General features: G+C 35.6%; 1 protein-coding gene across 1 annotated transcript in view; it reads left to right on the forward strand.

Moving 5' to 3' along the window:
- Window positions 1-16224, forward strand: part of GLRA3 (glycine receptor alpha 3) — a 261420-nt gene that overhangs the window by 104636 nt on the left and 140560 nt on the right. The window lies entirely within an intron of this gene.

Consider the following 16224-nt stretch of genomic DNA (forward strand, 5'->3'; position numbering starts at 1 on the left):
CATTATATTCCTCTAGCCTCTTAAAACTGATTTCAACTCTACCTTGTGCCCTATTGTCCAGGATTTTTTTTTTTTGTCTCTCTGGCTTCATCTTGAATTATTTTTTACATCCTGTCTAGGAATCCTTAAGGTTCTCTAAACTATAGAAAGGCATTCCTCATGCTTTTCATCTTTCCCTTGATGAAAGAGAGCAGTTTGCATTTATTTGTCAAATAACTGATAAATATCTCAAGTAAGAAAACAAACACAACACTGGGACGATTTCCAGCTTCCAGACCTCAAGGAAAACAACAGTCCTTGTGGCTTCCCCTGAAAACTTCTTCCATAAATTGCCAATTTGATGAACCTTTACTATTAAGCACCTTGTTGGGCAAGTCTTCCTGGAAATATCTCCTTAAAGCTGGTCAGTCCTCTCTCCTCTCACTCCCTGATTGTCTGAGGGGTAAGATAGTCCCAATTAGAACTAACTGGCTCAATTAGCCCATTCTACCTCAATAGTCACTACGTATACAGATATTCTTTTAATAAGACATTTCAAAACCTCTCACTCATATTTCCAACTCAGAATACATTTTCTTTTTTAAAAAAAAGTCATAAAGAATATTAGAGTCATAGATTAGTCCCCAAATATCTATTTAATCCTAATGAAATTGAGATATCCCACTTATGGAATTTATTTTATACTGTTGTCCCTAACAGCTTGATTTTAATTAATGGTTAATAATGCTATCTACATGGCAAGGCTGTAATTCACAAAATTGCTCTTTGATCAACTTCCTCAGATAACTTTTTTAAAAAATATTGGGGTAAGTCACTTAAATTCTCTCAGTCTCTGAGACATTAAAAAAAAAAACCACAAACCTAACTTGGGGATTATTATTCTCAAATGTCACTCTTGTAGTTTCATTAAGCCAAGTGTATGAGAAAATATGAATACTTACCTTAATGAATAAATATTCAGAATATCAGCTTTCAATATTATTCTGTATCTCAGGAATGAATGGGACTCATAGGCAAAAACCTCCCCCTTTTTTTTTATTTTAATGAATATTGTCAATGTTTCCTCTTCTACAGCAGCCAGCTAATATCCAAATGTTAAGAGAATTCCTAATATCATAATCTGAAATACAAGTTATTATAAACCTTTAGGAACTGAATGCCTAAATAGGCTTGAGAGCCAGAGTATTCATTGATGGGAATGTATATGGATGTAAACCCATCCATAATTTCTAAAACAAGGGAATAGTAAATATACTGCTTATATACACGTGTATATACATGTATACACATGTATACACATAAACATATATAGTATGTGTAGGTGTACCTCATATCTATATATACATACACACACGCGTGTGTGTTTGTGTATGTGTGTCTATCCTGAAGTGTGGAGAAAAAGATAATTAATCAGGTTTTCTTTTTAAATAGAAGAGTTTTATACCAAGAAATCCAAAGTTGCTATTTTCTAAAAGTCCTAATAGTTGTTAGCTAGCTATGAAAGTCTTAATAATGCTGTAAATATGACACATTGTTTGAAGTGGAGAACTTTAGAGAAAGAAATCAACTTTACTGATAAATACTATTTTATTTAAAAAGTCCCAACTAAAGTGATATGTGATTTTTTCCCCCTCTTTCCCTATTGTAGCCACTTGGGAAAAGGTTTTCTGACTACATGGGTACAGCAAAAGTGGACTAAATCTGAGTAATCAAATCAAACCTCACCTTGTGTGTTCATCATTACCAGCTTTCTTTACATTATTTGCACCTACTGTTTACACGGTGAGAGTCTGATGATGTGATAAGAGCAAGGGGAGTCCCGGCAAAGTTCTTCTACTACTGCTCCCCAAACCTCCAACTTATTTAGAAGAACAGCTAGATAATTCTTTCTTATTCTCTGATCCACTATGACTGTGTTATCAGAAAAGGTAAGAAAAAAAGTGAGAATGATTCCCTCTGATCTGAGAAGTACAATTTGATTCAGTAAAATACCTGTTATGTACCAGGCCCTGTACTAGACACTGTCAAATTACAAGGTTTTGTTGTTTTTTTTTTTTTTTTTTTTAAGCAAACTCCTATTATTATTCACTAAGATGTTTGGGAGGCATCTCTGAGCAGTGCTTCCATAATTTCAAGGTGGGAACAGATTAACATCTATCTATCTATCAGGGCTCTTTCAGTCACACTTGCCTCTGTGCAGACATAACCTCACCAGGATTACTGTAAATGTGCCAGGAAGTCTTTCCAGACTCTTCTCCATTTTACTTTAGTTTCTATTTGTTCAGCTTTACTTTTTAAGTGAAATAACATTAGTGTACAATATTTTATAAATATATCACAACTGGACATTCATTTGTTTCAATTTCTTTCTTTTTCCCAAAGTAGGGTGATTGCAACCACTCACCCACTCAACAAATTTCCATTATATGTTAGAAAACATTAATGGAATGAAATCAGGATAAAAAAGTGATACATTAAATGTCTGAGCCACTAAGCTCCATTAAAAGATCTGATATCCTAGTATCTTCTCTCAAATTACTCAAATTCATCAATTCATAGGCCTGTAGTCAAATTCTTCTTGCTGTAGCTCCTCATTGTTGTAAGTTGTGATTTCCCCTTCATTTTTGTTAATGGGAGAAATGGGAGTGGGATGGAATGATTCCAGTGTTATAAAGGATCAGGTTGGACTAGCAAACCTACATGTAACTCAAATGAAAAGGAATGGAACCATACATGTTTCTCACACTTCTGAATAAGAGTATGTTAGAGTTAGAAGCTTTTGAACAACCAGAAATCACCAGTGATGTCACCCAATAAGATGGTGGAAAATCATCCTTGATAAATGAGGCAGAGATGATAACCTTGCAGCTTGAATTCATAGGGTCCAGAAGAGGAATCTGGAGGTACCACCAGCATCCTTTAAATTCCAGAATTTGTCTAGAGATAGGTCAAGAATCATCATAGGGGTTTGAGTAGGGACACTATTCAATGGAGGATGAGACCTTCCTTTTTTCTCCTATCTGTGATGTGAGGGAATGTCTGAATGCCTTTATATCCAGCCTCTGGCAGCAACCATTCCCCTCAGACAAAGTGAGGTTTAGAATTCAGATCTCACTGAAGGTTCAGATCTCACTGCCATGAAGGTTAGAAATTGCAGATCTTTTAATGGAGCTTAGTGACTCAGACATTTAATGTATCATTTTTTTGTCCTGATTTCATTCCATTAATGTTTTCTAACATATAATGGAAATTTGTTGAGTGGGTGAGTGGTTGCAATCACCCCACTTTGGGAAAAAGAAAGAAATTGGAACAAATGAATGTCCAGTTGTGATATATTTATAAAATATTGTACACTAATGTTATTTCACTTAAAAAGTAAAGCTGAACAAATAGAAACTAAAGTAAAGTGGAGAAGAGTCTGGAAAGACTTCCTGGCACATTTACAGTAATCCTGGTGAGGTTATGTCTGCACAGAGGCAAGTGTGACTGAAAGAGCCCTGAGCTCACAGCTTGAGCTACAAGAGAATTGCAGGGGTGCTAAGGCAGAGATTGCACTCAGTAGCAATTCCAGTCCTTGCTCCTAGGAGGCACTTGGGCATTTATACACATCTAGCTGTTCTTCACCCCAGGTGAACGGCGCATAGTGAAGGTCAAGTGTTTCAGAATAAACCAGGAGTTCTTAACCTTTTTTGTTTGTTATGGACCCCTTTGGCAGTCTGGTGAATCATGTGGACTACTTCTCTGAATAACTTTTTTTTTAATATTTCAGATTATAAAGGGAACTAAAGATTAGTAAATATATACATGTATATATAAAAGTATGTGTGTATATATATGTATGTATGTGTGTGTTTAAAATGTTTTGTCCCATCCAAATTCATAGAGTCCATGAAACCTATCTCTGAACCTCTTGAAGGTCCCTGAATATCAGGACCCCTGATATAGAAGAAAAGTTTCTGGATCAGCATCATTAGATTGTATCATGTATGGGATTTCTACCTGTACAGAACAAACCATGGCTCTATGAGAAAAAATGATTAGTGATCAAAAGAAAACTATTGAGTTTTCTCCTTGCTCTTTTCTCCTTACAAGCCTCACGTCTCAATCCTTTCCCCTGATATCTACCCAAAGTTGTCTTTTAAGAGGTTGACAATGGGAGGAGGAAATATATTTGGAATTGTATAAGGTTTTATATTATTTAAATCATCTTTGAATTAAAGGAGTATATTTTCAGTTGAATATTTATATATAATAAAAGAATGTATTATATCTTGTGACATTTTATGCTAAATAATTAACAAATTAATGACAAACTCCATATCAGCTAGATACATATTTCATAACTTTTTTCCACTTACTGACCACTTGAAATTAATGGTTTTTAAAAATACAATTTTCAAAATCTCTGTATTTCTTACTAACTCTAAGCCTACAGAAAAAATGCATAGCTGATATTTGTAACTGCAGTGTGCCAATTATTTCCAAAAGTCATGTCATATAAAAAGCACAAACAGATGTGATATGTGAAGAACAACAAAAACCCAGCTGTTTTACTGAGAACATGAAATAAGTGGTTAAAGGAAAAAAGCCTGTACTATCTCTCTCTGGACTTTGATGAGGGATAACCATTAAGCTTCCAAAATGATATGACTATGATGGTATCCTTACCATCTTTTTTTTTACTCCATAAGTCCAATTTAATGTAATTCCTGCACTGTTGATTTTTGAATGTCAACAGATATGAAAAGGGATTAGTCACTCTAATATCAATAAATTATTCATCCTTAAAGCCATAAAGGATTAGTTTGCCTTCCTGTAAAACAAGATTAATCTTATTTTCTTCTACAGCTCTTCAGAGGGAAAATTTGGGGGTAGAGAAAGATGATCATTCCTAGTTGTAACAAACAGTCTTTTACCTAGGGTTCAAGAAGTTCTTTTAATCGATTATCAGTGCTTGTTCTGAGCCAGGCTCTCTCTGTGAGGCACAGATGCAAAGGTAACATTGAAATAATTATGAAATGTAGTCTGTGACATCTAAGAGTCTCTGAGTAAGATGAGAAGATGTGATAAGAACACCAGTTGATAATTGGTAGTGCAAGACAATGTAGAATAAATGGCAACAGAATGGGACCAATGTGATCCATGGAAGTTTGGAGAAGAGTGAGTTCACTGTGGAGAGGAAGAGTCAAAACAAGCATTATGGAGATGGAGCTTTGAGCCTTGAAACTTGAGTAAGATTGGATAAGCAGAGAGGTGTGTGTGCATGCATGTGTGTGCACATTGGGGAGGAAGGTATTTCAATTGGGGAAAATGGTAAGAGGAGGAAAAAAACAAGCAGCATTTCATGAAGTAGGCTAGGAGAAGAGTGAGTAGACAATTCTATCTAGAAGGGAATGCTCACATAGAGAAATAAAAGAAAGAACTTTCAAAAAGTACATCTAAGGACAAATTGTGAAGGGCTTTTAATGTCACCTGACTGAATGGATGAGTAATGATTTATTTAATTTACTATATGCCTGGCACTGTGCTAGGCACCATGAATAAAATTGTCAATAAGCCAGATAGTCCCTACCCTCAAGTAGCTTACATCCTAACAGGAAAATATATCAGAGATAGGAATAGTGTCCAGGGGGTTCTGTCTTGGTATTGTTGGATTTGACTTGATCCTGAAAGAAATAGGGAGCCATTGAATATTTTTGAACATAGAAGAGATTTTTTTTATTCTATTTTATTTTTTATTAATTTATTTTGATTAATCAACAATCACTTCCATATGCTTTTGAGTTTAAAATTTTTCTCCCCCTTCCTTCCCACCACCCTTCCCAAGATGGCACACAATATGATACAGGCTATACATATACATTCTTATTAAACATATTTTCACATTACTCATGTTGTAAGGAAGAATTAGAACCAATAGGAGGAATCACCAGAAAGAGGAAACAAAACTCAACAGAAGAGAAAAAAATAGCAAATAGTATGCTTTGATCTGCATTCAAATTCCATAGTTCTTTTTTTGGATGTGGATAGCATTTTCCATCATGAGACCTTTGGAGATGTCTTAGATCCTTGCATTGCTGAGAAGGGCTAAGTCTATCCATGTTAGTCATCATACAACATTGCTGTTACTGTGTACAATGTTCTGCTGGTTCTGCTCACTTCACTCAGCATCAGTCCATACAAGTCTTTCCAGGTTTTTCTGAAGTCCGGTTGCTCATCATTTCTTATAGCACAATAGTATTCCATTACATTCATATACCACGACTTGTTCAGCCATTCTCAATTGATGGACATCCCCTCAATTTCCAATTCTTGGTCACCACAAAAAGAGCTGCTATAAATATTTTTGTACATGTGGGTCATTTTCCCATTTGTATGATCTCTTTGGGATATAGCCCTAGAAGTACTATTGCTGGTTCAAAGGGTATGCACATTTTTATAGCCCTTTGGGTATAGTACAGGAGAGATATTTTTGAAAATAGCATTTTGCTAACATTGATCTATCCATCATGTTCAGGAAACATTAGAAGAGGGTGCTGATCCTTCAATCAGTCCACAAGAACAGTTTGAGAAATTGTCGAATGTTTTGTTAAAACTTAGGCAAACTATGTCTAGTATTCCCCTCATTTAAAAATCTAATAACCCTGTCAAAAAAGGTAAATAAAGTCAAGGAGTCATACTCCTTGTGATCACTATTTCCTTCTCTAGACATTCCCTAACCATATCTTCAAGTAGCTTACATTTCTATTGAATTTTGAGATTTGCAAAATGCTTTCCAACTATTCTCTCATTTCATCTTCACAACAACCTTGACAGGTAGGTGCTATTATCATTCCCATTTTATAGATGAGGAAACTGTAGCCAAGAGAATTTAATTGACTTGCCCAGGGCCACATAGCAAATATATATCAGAGTCAGAATTCAAACCGAGGTCTTTCTGATTCCAAATATAGTGCCCTAAAAATTATGAAGCCTAGCTGCCTAAAGAATATATTCTAGAATATTGCTTAGAATAAAAATCACTAGTCTGTGGTTTCTCTCTTTTTTTCCTTTTCTCTCTCTATTCTTTTCCTCTCCTCCCTCTCCTCTCTCTGCCCTCCCTTCACCACCATCTCTCTCTCTCTCTCTCTCTCTCTCTCTCTCTCTCTGTCTGTCTGTCTGTCTGTCTGTCTCTCTCTCTCTCTCTCTTTCTCTCTCTGTCACACGCCCACACCCACACCCACACCCACCCACACACACACACACACACACACACACAGGGTCAGGATTTGTTGTTTTCTGGGAAGCTGGATGACAGTGACGCAGAGTACCTGGGAAAACTCATCTTCCTGAGTTCAAATCCGCCCTAAGAAACTCACTTAACCCTATTTACCTCTGTTTCCTCATCTGTAAAATGAACCGGAGAGGAAACGTCAAACCACTTCAGTATCCTTGCCAAGAAAAAAACAGTGAGGTTAATGAAGAGTCAGATATGACTGAAACAACTGAACAATAGTACTATAGTACTTCTCCTGTTTTCCAAGATATTCCAAAGACCATTGCTCAGCAATTACACCTGCCAATTCATTCTGTACCCTGGCATACATCTCTACCTGGTGACCTGTACTTATTAAGAGCAGCTGGGTGCTCTTTTACTATATGTCTTATATGCCTATTTATCTGTGGTTTTAACTTTCTGGTAAAGATGTTGTCCTTTTCTTTCTATTGCAAAGATCATTCCTCTTGGTCAAAGAGAGAAGCAAACTAAAACAGTTTTGCTTTCTCTCAATTATTGTTTATCATTGTCCCAGCAACTGCAAGCATTAGATTTATTGCTTTTTCTTTCTTGGATGATGGTGATGATGATGATGATGAAAGTAATAACAATAGACAGCATTTATATTGTGCTTTAGGATTTGCAAAGCAATTTGTATTTATTGTCTCACTTGATCATTTGAGAAGAAATTTTTTTTCTATTTATTCTTCCCATTTTGTTTTGTTTTGTTTTTTCCTCCATTATTATAGAGAGGAAAAGAAATTTGGGCATAAAGATTGAAGGGAAGGAGAATGACTCAATAATACTAATGTGAAAGTAACTACTCATCAAATTCTGTCGTATCCTTGTACTGTAGCACACAATATATTATTTCTTATTACTCTCCTTTGAAACGAAATAAAATGCAGATTAACTCATTAACCACTATTCACAAATCTCCATCTACTTTCATTTTTTCTAAACTTTAAGAGGCTCTACTCTCAATAAGATGACAAAACAGGACCTCAAATGAAAAAAAAATCAATATATGTGTGTATATATGTATATGTGTATATATGTGGTATGTATATATGCATGTACATGTGTGTATATATGTATATATAGTGTGTATATATGTGCATTATTAACACACACTTATTATATATCATAATATATAATATATTATTATATATCATATATAATAATATAATATATATTATATAATATATATTATATGTATATATAGTGTGTATATATGTGCATGTATTAACACACACTTATTATATATCATAATATATTATAATATATTATTATATATTATATATAATATAATATATATTATATTATATATATTATATGTATGTATAGTGTGTATATATGTGCATGTATTAACACACATATGTATTAACATATATATATATATATGATTTGTGCTGCATTAGTAGCAATCTAGCAAATATTATCTCAGGTAAATCATATCATTAGCTTCAGGGCATTATTTCATATTACTCTCTTTTGATATATTAATTAACCCCAAATGCAGATTAACTCAACCACAATTCGCAAATCTTCAACTACTCTTCATTAGCCTTCAGGGGCTGTGTTCTCTCATTAGAAGAGCAAAATTAGTCCTCCTACTGAAAAAACAACAACAACAGCAACAACTAATGTATTAGTAGTCAACAGAAAAAAAAATTTACCTCTTTGGCCAGGCAGCATGGAATAGTAGAAAGTGGCTGGATTTCAAATCAGCATACGTTGTTTAAAACCCTTACTCTATTACTTGCTACCTGGGTGACCTCAGAAATTAACTTACATCTCTCAACCTCGGTTTCTTCATCTGTAAGGTTCATAGGGTACATTAGATGATCTCTGAATTCCTTTCAAGCTCTAAATTTATTGATCTATACTTTCATGCAATCTTGGACATGAATAATGAGTACTCTGAATCATTAAGAAGTTCCAAAACGGGGAGGCAGTGCTAAATCTGGCCTCTAGATTGGAGTTTTCTTCTCTCTGAAGAATCTAAAAGAGGAAATATTACATTGCAGTCATTGGCGTATTGTATCATTCTATGGGGGGAGAGGGGGAGCAGCTAAGTGGCACAGCAGATAGAGTGCTGGTGCTTGGAGTCAGAAGGACCTGAGTTCAAATCTGGCCTCATTACACTTACTAGCTATGTGACCCTGGGCAAATCACTTAACCCTATTTGCCTCAGTTTCCTCATCTGGAAAATGAGCTGGAGTGGAGGGAAAAGGGAAGAAAAAAAGAAATTTACATGACAATTTTATTGTATATTTGAAATGAATAGCAAGCTGTGCATAGTAAATTTGCAGTTTCTTGTGCAATCATCTTTTTTATTATACTATGTTATGTAAATGCTTGATTTATTCCATAAATTAAAAATAAAATTTAATAATAAAAAATGAACTGGAGAAGGACATAGCAAACCACTTCAGTATCTTTACCAAGAAAACCCAAATGGGGTCATGAAGAGTTGGACACAACTAAAACAACTAAATAATCATTCTATGGTGGTTGAATTAGGAAATTATTAATACAATGTATTAATTACACATGCTTCAGTACAACCAAGAATGAACTATATCAATAGAACTTATAACTATAATTTGGAAAAGCCACCACTTATTAGGTAGCCCCCATTCCCACAATTGAGGATCTCTCAAAGTATAAATAAGAAAGACTTTATTGTTATTTGTTATATAATTTTAGTGGTAGCTTGACAAACAGACCTCAGAGCAAAAAAGACCCAGGTCCTGCCTCTGACACAGATTCTATGACCTTAGCCAAGTCACTTAACTTTTAAGTGTTTAAAGCAGTTCTCTAAGATGATAAATTGCAAAGAAGGTACAAACTTGCATTAGCAGAACTCTAGCAATAACATCTGGTAGGTCTCTATAGCAATAAAATCACAGGTCCAGTCTCTGTACCTATATAGTTTACAATTAAGAAGACTAAATTCCAGGGAGGTTAAGGAGTAGGTTAATAGGCTCAAGATTGCACAAATAAGAAGTATAACCATAGATTATTTTAGGGTAAAGTGGTTCCTTATTAACTGTTTACATTATAATATAAGTTCTCTAAGGAAAATTATAGAAAATTATCTGAAATTGTAAAGCAAAACTTATATTTAAAAAATATTTTAGGGTCAGTTATGAGCATCTCATTTCTCAAAGTATCTTGTACAAAACATAAATAATCTGCTCTCGTCAGAATGCAAATGAATGTTAATTTATAAGCTCATAGAAACATAACTTTAAAAGTATCAGAGACCTTAAAGGGCATGTAGTCCAACCCCCTCATTTTACAGGTAAGGAAACTGAGTCTCAGAAAAGTTAAGTAACTTGCTCAGCAAGGTCATACAGATAGAAAGTGGCTGATCTGGCTCTTCTGACTCCAAATCCAGGGTTCTTTTCACTACAGCTTGAGACAAAAACCTGTCCAGGTCATGCCCACTCCCCTACACAAAAACTCTTCCTGATATGGCCAGGTACCATCAGAATTTACCGTAAAGATCACATCCGTATTTTTTTTTAAATGAATGTGTTATGGTACCCTCTTACTTCATACATTTTTTTTTCCGGTTTCCCCTATTAAACTTTAAATTTCTTAGCAGAAAGGATTATATTTCTAAAGAATCTTACAGCATTCAGTGAATGCTGACTGGCATGCCAATTGTCATGCTTAGCACCCTAGTCTTTGGTGTCGTATCTTTGGTCTTAATGCATATGGTTACTGCTCAAAAGAAAGGCCACGTGTTTAAGAAGAATAAAAGACTCTTGCCAGGGCAGCTAGGTGGTGCAGTGGATAGCACACTAGCCCTGAAGTCAGGAAGACCTGAGTTCAAATCTGGCCTCAGACCAAACATTTAACACTAGCTGTGTGACCCTGGGCAAGTCACTTAGCCCCAATTGCCTTTAAAAAAAAAAATACTCTTACCACAAAGAGTTAAAGTTAATCTGTAAAGTTATCACTGCATTGAGCAGTCTTTTCTTTGGCTTTCCGTGCTTTCTCAGTTTGTGTATTTTCTGAACTTCTTTTTGAATATCACCAAAGCAAAGAGGTGAAAAATTTGTCTCACAAATCAGGGGCATCAATCAAGATGACAGCAAAAACGTGTGCCCCAACATTGTGGATGTTTTTAAAGGTGAGGATCGGGAATTTTGAGAAACCAGACAGTATTTCCCTAAGTTTGGATGTCCTGGTAATGTCTTCCTTGCCAAAGAGTAGGTATAGGAACTGTACCTGTGATATCATAGATATAGGGAAATTCCAGATAAGAAAACTCCCTCTACCAGTTCAGGTTGGCGCCTTCTCTGAAATGTATGAATTTAGAGAATTTTAAGCACTTAGGGCTTAAGCAATCTGCCCAGAGTTAAGGAGACAACATGTGTAGATGCTGCACTTGAACCTGAGTCTTTTTTGGATCCAAAGCCAGGTCTCTATCCAATTACACTTGCTTTCTTTCATTCCCAAATACTGTGGCAAAATGAGGTTGTGTTTGTTTGAAAAGTCATTGAAAAATTATGAATTAATGAAAAAGCATTTGTTAAAAGTTCTATGTACCAAGATCTGTGTTCAGGACTGGGGATTCAAATACCCAAGTGAATTTTATAGTCAAATAGGAGGAGACAATACATAAGTGGAGTAGTGATCTGGTACTTTAGTTTGAAAAGTTGTAAGGATGGTGAGTGGAGCCATAGTTAAGTAGAGTAATATACCTTTTTTTTTTTTTTTGTAGCAGCAGTGCCTATACTGATTTGAGTTCTCTACTAGAAAGAGGGAGATGGTAGGGAGTGAAGGTATGCTTATAGAGACAAGATGTTTGTAAAGATGACCAGGAAGAGGCAGAATTTCAGAGCAGAAAAGGTTAAGGCATGGCCTCTGGTCATTTGAGTTACATAGAAATGCTGTGAGATAGGTGCTATATATCTATGTAGATATATATTTATGCACATATAATGTTCATATCATGTATATATAGTTATCTAGCATCCTCATTTTACAGATTAGGAAACTGAGATTCTAAGAGGTAAAACCAGTGACTTATCAATTGTCACATAGCTAGAAAAACCAAAATCACAATTCTAATTTATGTTTTTCTGACGGTAAGTCCACCAATGTATCCCCTGTATCATAATATCCCTTTCTTATAAACCAAATCACTGACATGACAAAGCATGCTACCTCCTTCCTGTCAAGAAATAATGGACACAAGGTGGAAGATGAGACAAAGATTTTTTGGACATGACGAATATAGGAATTTGTTTTGCTTAACTCTGTACATTTGTTAGAAGGATCATGATTTTCTTTTATTCTTTTTCCAATTGAGGGTGGGGACAGGTGATGGGAGGGAGAGAAATAGATTTTTTAATTAAAAATACTTTCAAAAATAATAATAAATATTATGAGAGTAAATGTTTCTTGCCTCATGAACTCATAATAATAGTAAGAATACAAAATTGAATACTCAGCAGAATTTTTCCTTTCTTTTTGTCCCCAGTGATCACAGAGCCTGGCATATAGTAATGACTTTAAACATGTCTTAACTGAGTATTATAAATTAACTGACTGCAGATCACTTATTGCCCTCTTGCTACATATAGTCCACTGTACTAAACTCTTTGAGGTAATTGTAAGGACATGGGAGACTCTTTCCTTCAGACCTTCAGAGTCTAATTGGGAAGGTATAGTTTACATATATGAAATAGCCTAATATTATATAACATGTGATCAGTTACCAGTGATATAAAACTAATAATACAGAAGTGAACACAGAGAAAAGGATGCATTTGTGTTAGCTAGAATGACAAATGGTTGAAGAGTTGAATTTTTTTGACTTTAGATTTTTTTCATTTTTTTTTTCTTTTTAGGCAATTGGGGTTAAGTGACTTGCCCAGGGTCACACAGCTAGTAAGTGTGAAGCGTTTGGTCTGCGGCTGAATTTGAACTCAGGTACTCCTGACTTCAGGGCCAGTGCTCTATCCACTACGCCACCTAGCTGCCCTTTTTTTTTTCAATTTTTAATTTTTTTTTTAAGTTCAAATTGCCTCAAATGCTTGGAATTGTGTTCTGAAGGAAATCATTTCTCTCTCAGAATAGAATATTTTAAGACCAATAATTAAAATGAAAAAAGTCTTAAGTTTTAAACATGTTGAAAGAGTCTACTTCTAAGTGAACTTAAAGCCTGAAGGTTGGTTAAAGAAGGGATCTTACCCATTGGCTACCTAGAACTGGGTAATACCCAAAATAGCTGGTGGCAACTTTCATCTCCCCCACTACCCAGTAGTTGCTCTTGGACCCCTGTGACCACTCTGGAAGCAGAAGAGCAAGTTAGAACCCCTAAGATGGATATAGATCCAGTGGTGCTGCTTGAACATGGAAACCTTGCCTTCCATTGGGTGTGTGATCAAACTTTAAGCTTGAGCTGAATCAACAGTGTGATAAGGTAGTCAAATAAGCTAATGAAATCTTAGCTTCATAAGTAAAAGCATCACATCCAGAATATGGCAGGTAAGAGTGCCTGCCACTGGATTCTCTGTTAGATCATGTCTCAAACATTGTGTTCTTTTTCACATATCACATTTTTTAGAAACACACTGACGAGTCATATCAGATCCAGAGGAGGGCAACCAGTTAGTGGGGAGATGAGGAATGATATCAGATAAGGAAAGGAGGAAGGAAATGGAGATGCTTGTTCTGAAAAATAGAAGATGTAGGGTTCAAATTATAAATGTCTTTAAGTATATGAAGGGTTGCTATAGAGAAACAGAGTTAGGATAATTTTACTTGGCTCCAGAAGATAAGCTAAGACTAAGGGATGAAAGGAGGCAGATTTCAGATCCCTCTGAAGAAAGAATTTTTGACAATTTGAATAGTCTGAAAATTGGATGGGTTTCTTGTTACTGGAGGTGTTCAAGTGCTGATTGTGTGACTATTTATTCAAGCTGATGTAGAAGAAATACATGTTTTGGGCAAGGATTTGGACTGGACATCTTTAAGTTTCTTTCCAACCCTTGAGTTTTATGATTCTCTGAGGAGTGAGAGACCATTCTATGAGATGATGTTAAGGGAAAGAGTCAGGAAAAGTGAGTCTACTTTTAAGAGGATCTTGCTTTAATTTTACAGTGCACCTATGTGTAGCCCAAGACGTATCTTTTTGGGAGCTTCTGTGGAAATTCTCTAGACCAGATGAAATGATGCACAGAGAACAGTTGGTTTAACAAATCCCAAGATTCTGACATGGGGAGAAGATTGTCACCCCTGTGCCAGCCTCCCCACCCTCAATTATGATTCATTTATAACAAGATAAAAGGGTACTATCTGCATTTTGCAATATCTTCTTCACATTAGAATTTCTTAAAGAAAGATTAGAGCTTAAGCAATAGACATAATCCAGGGTGTTGACAAAACCAGAGTAATCCCAGCTGAGGTGAAAAAATTGTCCATATCCATAGTCTATGAAAATATAAATCATTGTGACTCCTCATTGTGACCAAACTCCAGACTTGATATACTGGGGCGGGGGGGATCTTTACCTTCTCTTCCTTCCATCAATCCCAAAAGATAAACCAACTCAGAATAAGCAAGGGTTAAAAGATTCTTTTAAACCAAGTAACATGGCCATGATGGGAGTGGCCCAGAAACTTCCACAATCTTTTGTTATTGTTCATCCTTGGTTCTCAAAGAGGACTAATGATATCAGGAGGGTGATGTTGACTTGCAAGTGAATTGGATTTAAGTAAGGCAGGGCTGTGCCTCATCATCAGCCTCACTCTCTGTTCCAGAGTCATCAGAGTTCATTGGCAGGACCTAAGTCAAGATGACTAGAGATGACTCCTGAACAATCTGTATGTGACCAGTGGCAATATTGCAGCCCATTAAGACAATAGCTAATCTATGTTCACATGATGAGTGACTGAAAGAAGGTTTAGCTGGGAGCTAAAGATCATCTACTTTAGTAGTTAACTACTTAGCTAGTGGTTAACTCAGATATTGTACTTAGTGCTAATTCAGACCACTAGGCTGTTTTGTGTGTGTGTGTGTGTGTGTGTGTGTGTGTGTGTGTGTGTTTTACTTTGGGGGCAATACATGAGCCAATATCTCAAGTGAATATTACATAACAAATATTTACTACCACGCATGGTGTACGTAGCACATGGGCATAATGGATCATATGTGATAAGGTAAAATTAATTCACAGATGTTCAACTTTGGGCTTTACTTTCCTGATATTAAAGCTATTTCAGCTGCAAAATGAAAAATTTGAAATGCCGTCATTAAGGTCCCTTCCAACTCTAAATACTTTAAGTGTCAGGTTACTTCTTGAAGAAAAAAACATGATGATGTTGGTTTTGAGTGTACACCTACGTGGTAGTAGTAGGTATTTTAATAGTGTTGGCTACACTGGTCAAAGGCCAACAATGACTAGTGGACAGAGAGATAACATGTTAGCCTGAAAGTTAAATCTGGAGATCTGCCAGCATCCAGGGAAATGGTGATTAGGATTTTGAGTTTAGAATAAGGGAATAAAGCCTAGAAGGATATAGTCACTAGAAGACCAAAGGAAAATGGAAGGTGTGGCACCATGCATTTAATATGTTTGGCAGTTGGTGAATATTTGTTGGTTGACCAATGAAAAACACTGTAGCTAAAGATGATGATGAGTACCTGACCAGTTTGGCTAGAAACTTGCAATCGACCTGTATGGCAGAAGCCTAGAGAGAGGCGGAGGTAGAAGACATATGTTCCAATGGACCTGCTTGGGAAAATTTTATAAGTAAAACAAACCAAAAAAACATATTAGAAAGATTGAAATTGGAATGACTATTCCCTTACATAGATTTTTATCATACAATATCTAGTTGCACAAACTATACTTACAATTTTTTCCCTTCTTGACACAGATGATTTCTGAATTTGAGTTATTTATGCAGTGGTTTTGTGACAAAAGAACAAAAACTTGATAA

Source organism: Vombatus ursinus, unplaced genomic scaffold (assembly GCF_900497805.2).
Source record: "Vombatus ursinus unplaced genomic scaffold, bare-nosed wombat genome assembly UNPS02014821.1, whole genome shotgun sequence".
NCBI lineage: Eukaryota > Metazoa > Chordata > Mammalia > Diprotodontia > Vombatidae > Vombatus > Vombatus ursinus.